General features: G+C 39.3%; 1 pseudogene; it reads right to left on the reverse strand.

Annotated features, from left to right (window-relative positions):
* Positions 1-2,289: 2,289 nt before the first annotated feature.
* On the reverse strand, positions 2,290-2,926 carry LOC110321994 (annotated as a pseudogene).
* Positions 2,927-5,277: the final 2,351 nt, after the last annotated feature.

Below are 5,277 nucleotides of genomic sequence, written 5' to 3' on the forward strand. Positions count from 1 at the left end.
GAGTCCTTTAAGGAGGATATCAATAACTCAATGAACGAAATACAGGAAAACACAGGTAAACAGGTGAAGGGATTGAATAAAGCCATCCAAGACCTAAAAGTAGAAGTAGAAACAATAAAAAACAAAACAAAACAGAAAAACCAAAAACAAACAACAACAACAAAAAAATGGAGGCAAACCTGGAAATGGAAAACCTAGGAAAGAGGTCAGGTATTACCAACAGTTGTAAGTATTACCAACAGAATACAAGAGATAGAAGAGAGAATCTCAGGTGTGGAAGATACTGTAGAAGAGACTAACACAACTGTCAAAGAAAATTCAAAACATAAAAAACTCCTAACCCAAATCACTGGGGAAACTCAGGACAAAATGAAAAGACTAAATGTAAGGATAATCAGAATAGAGGAGAAGGATGATTCCCAGGTATCCCATGATAGAAGAATGGATATAGAAAAGGTGGTTCATTTATACAATGGAATACTACTCAGCTACTAAGAATGAGGACATCCTGGGTTTTGCAGGCAAATGGATGGAACTAGAAAATATCATCCTGAGTGAGGTAACTCAGACTCAAAAAACATGCATGGAATATACTCATTAATAAGTGGATATTGGCCACACACACACACACACACACACACACACACACACACACAAACCTGTACAGAATACCCAAGATACAGTCCACAGAATTCAAAAGGCTCAACAAGCTGAGGTACCCAAGTGAGGATGCCTTAGTCCCACACTTGGGAGAGAGAAGAAAGCAATCACAAGTAGGGAGGGAGGGAGGGATCTGGGAGGGACACTGGAAAAGGGAGGATTTGGAGGAAGAGAGGGGAACCCGATCTGGTAATGGGTGAGGGAAAATGACTGAAGCCCTGAGTGCCAGCAGAAAAAATGGAAACAGGCAACCTCAGGAAATAGGAGGTAGTGGGGGGAGCTCCACAATGTACTAGAGACCTGGAATGTCAGAGACTCCCATGACTCAAAGGGAGGGACCTTAGATGAAATGCCTTACAGTAGGGAGAGGGAACTTATAGAGTCTACTTCGAGCAGGAAGACAGGATATCAAGTGAGGGATGGGGTTGCCATGCCACAGTCACATCTCTGACCTATAATTGTTTCTGTATGAAAGAACTACAGGGATGGAAATGGAGAGGAGCCTGAGGAAAAGAAGGCCCAAACACAGGTCCAAAGTGGGATTTAGCTCAAGGGGAGGTCCCAAGGCCTGACACTACTACTGAGGCTATGGAGCACTCACAAAAAGGGATAGATAGATTGTGACTGACTTCCAAAAAACACAGCAAGCAGCTGAAAGTATCAGAGGCAGACGTTTGAACCCAACCAATGGACAGAATCAGCTGACCCCTGTTGCTGAATTAGGGAAGGCTGAAGGAAGCTGAGTAGAAGGGCTATCCTGTAGGAGGACCAGCAGTCTCAATTAATCTGGACCCCTGAGATCTCTCAAACACTGGACCACCAAACAGACAACATACACCAGCTGATATGAGGCCCCCAACACGCATACAGTAGAGGGCTTCTGGGTCTGTGTTCATTCAGAGATGTTGCAAGTAACCCGCAAGAGACTGGAGGCCCTATGGAGTTTAGAGGTCATGTGGAGTGGGGGTTGGGGACATACATGTGGAGACTGGGTGGGGTGAGGAGGCAGTGTGGGATGTGGAGCAGTCGGAGGATGGCTGTGTGGGTGGTGGAGAATGGAATATAGAGTGGAAAAAATAAATTAAAAATAAAATAAAATACAAGAATCAATAAAACTATTGTTAAAAATATGCATTTGAAGAGTAAATTAAACATATAAAGATTAGCCATCAAGTGAACAGTGTCTTGAAGAATCTGTAAGAATTTGTATAAAATACTCAGTAAACTTTAATTTTTAAATTAAAGACCCCTTAATCTATTAAATAGCAAATACTATTATAGTTCAGCAGTAACTAACATCTGTTGACAGAAGCATTAACATTTCAATTTAAACATAGATCTAAAGACATCTTCATGAGATTTTAAGGATTTCTTCTATTTTTCTCATTAAACTATTTTAATGGGACTCAAAATTGCATGATGAATATTTAGCCAAGTTGTTTCCATTAAAAAGTACTGTTTTTTTGAAAACTAGCAACTGAAAACTGCCATATGCAAAGAAAAATTAGGTCCATAAAACCTTTCTTCTGACCTTCTGAAGGTTTTATCATAAATTGTTATCATTAACCAGTCACTTAGTATTAAACTTCAGTGATCATTGACAACAAAAGGATCTGAGATCTTTTTCCATCACTGAGTAAGAATGGGGTAGCAGGTGTTTAATTTAGCCTTCTGAGTTTTCTGGGCAGACTTGGTGAGTCTATAGGCTCCAGCAACTTTCTTGTCCACAGGTTTGAAGACACCCACAGCATGTGTTTGCCTCACATCAGAAACAAAAAATGATCCAGTGGAGGAAAGAAAATGATGTTCTCAACATACATGGGCTTGCCTGAAATCACATCAACAATGCTTGCATCACCAAATTTCAAGAATTTAGAGCCATCTTTCACCCTCCTGTCAGAAAAGTGATCAATCTTTTTTTCTAAGCTCAAAAAACTTGCATGTTACATGGGCCATGTGATAATCCAATACAATGGCAGAGTCAACACTGTTTTGACTGGATGATTCAGGATAATCGAATGAGCAGTGCAACAATCTCCTTCCCTTGGTGGGCCATTTTTGCTGCCTTTAGCAATGTTGCCATGTCTAGCATCTTGAAAGATACATTCTTTACATTGAAGCCCTTGTTGTCTCCAGAAAGAACTTTACTGGAAGCTTCATGGTGCATTCCAGCAGACTTTGCTTCTCTTGTGGCATTGACTAGTGCAAAGGAAACAACCATACCAGGTTTGAGAATGTCAGTATATGAGAACAGTACCAATACCATCATTTTATTAAAATGCTGGAGGTGCAGTAAAAAATATTTCCCAGTTTGACAAGCCAATTGTAGGATACAATTCTATGGCTCCCAGCAGTCTGGTTCTAACCACATCATCAACTTTCCAGATGAGTTTCCATCTCTTTAACCAATACATATTAGCACTTGGCTTCAGCATGTCACAGTACCAGCCAGGAAGAGTAACAATTGTTACTGTGTCAGGGCTGTAGCTAATTATCTAAATGTATATGCTGACTTCCTAACCATTTATTTGTGCATCTTCAGAATGTAAGGGTGGCACTCTGAAAATGCTTTGTTGACACCTACAATTAGTTGTTTTACAACCGGCCTGTGAGGTTTCTGGAATGATCATGGGTCTCCCCGTTCTTGAAAATACCAGCTTTAAATTCACCAACAGTAAACATACAGTATAGCAATAAACATAACAGTATAGTCAGTCTGAGATGTACCTATTTCATGCCTTTTAATAAGGTCTTGTGTCCTGATATATCAACAATAGTAATATGGTATTCCCTGGTTACAGGACATGTTAATAGCAATACTACATTCATGCTCAGCTTTTAGTTTGTCTAAGACTCAGCCACATTTGAAGGAGTCTTTTCCCATCTTAGCACCCCCCATTTCAAGCTTCTTAATGGTTCATTTATCAGGTCTACAATATTTGTAGATCAGATGACTAGTCACGGTGGACTTGTCCAAATCTATATGTCCAATGATGACTATTTTGGTATGAGTTCTTTTCTTTCTCATTTTGCCTTGAATTAGAGATAGTTTTTCTAAAACCTGAGTGAAAACATCTCATTTTTCTTTATGTGTACTATATGTTTCTGTGAGTTTACAGCATCACTTTGAGACTAGAAGAGAGGGTCATATTCCCTGGAACTGAAAGTGATTTTGAGCCAGCTGATGTGTGTGTTGGGAACTCAGGTCTTCTATAAGAAGCTTGTAACTATAAGAAGCTTGTAACTACTGAGCCAAGTCTCCAAGATCTAAATGTTAAATTTTAACATGATAGCATGACTTTTAAATTTAGTAAGAGTTGGATTATCCAGTATATGATTACCTATTTAAATAAATCAGCATTAGAATTGTAACCCAAGAAGCAGATAACATTATTAAAATGAAATGTTTTGTATGTGTGCACTGAGAAATGTATTAGAACTCTGTTAGTTAAAATTCAGAAACCATAAGAGAAAATAATGCATTTAACTTTATGAACATTAAAAGCTCCCATGTAGGAAATCTATCAAATTTAAATCAAGTGACAGATTAGAAAAGGCTCTAATACTTCCATAACAAGGGAAACATAATATAGGAATTTACCTATTATAAGTCAATAAGCAAAGAAAAATGATCCCAAAGAAAATATGAACCAAAGATCCAAAGAAACACAAAAGAGTGGATATAAAATATAAAAATAAAATTACTGGTATGGGGCAGGGATGAGGGTACTAGATAGATGTTTGTCTAGAATTTTACATTAACCCACAACAAGCCTCATCAGCTGGGTTCAGTCTATCTCTCCATTTTAGAACAGGCAACGTGAGGTTAAATTTATACACAGTCCTGGGTGAAAAAGAAAGGAGTTAGGAATAGAACATGAAATCTAGGCCATGGGGATGGCTCAGCAGGTAAATGTATCTACTGCCAAGCCTGACAATCCTGGACCCACACAGTACAGGTCACTTAGGGTTTTGTCTTGGAAGAGACACCATGCCCATAGCAACTCTTATAAAGGAAAACATTTCATTGTATATGGCTTTCAGTTCAAAGGTTTAGTTCATTATTGTCATGTTCTAAAGCATGGTGGCACACAGGCAGACATGGGGATGGAGAAGGGGCTTGAGAGTTCCACATCTGGATCTACTAGCAGCAGGAAGAGAGAGTACCATCAGCATGGTTTGGACTTCTGAGACCACAAAGGCCCACCCCCAATGACACAGTTTCTCTAACAAGGCTACATCCATTAAGGACACTCCCTATGAGCATTTAGGGGAAATAAGAAGAAAGCACATGCCTTTAATCCCGGCACTTGGGAGGCAGAAGCAGGTGGATTTCTGAGTTCGAGGCCAGCCTGGTCTACAGAGTGGGTTCCAGGACAGCCAGGACTACACAGAGAAACCCTGTCTTGAAAAAAACAACAAAGAAGAAGAAGAAGAAGAAGAAGAAGAAGAAGAAGAAGAAGAAGAAGAAGAAGAAGAAGAAGAAGAAGAAGAAAGCACATATTTGTTCAGGTTCAGGTTTTCCTCTGAGCTTCACATGTGTGCTGTGATACTCTTATCCTTATCCATAACCTGCACAAAATACATTAACCTATAAAGACAAAGCTTAGAATTCCA

This window comes from Mus pahari, chromosome 5, assembly GCF_900095145.1.
Source record: "Mus pahari chromosome 5, PAHARI_EIJ_v1.1, whole genome shotgun sequence".
NCBI lineage: Eukaryota > Metazoa > Chordata > Mammalia > Rodentia > Muridae > Mus > Mus pahari.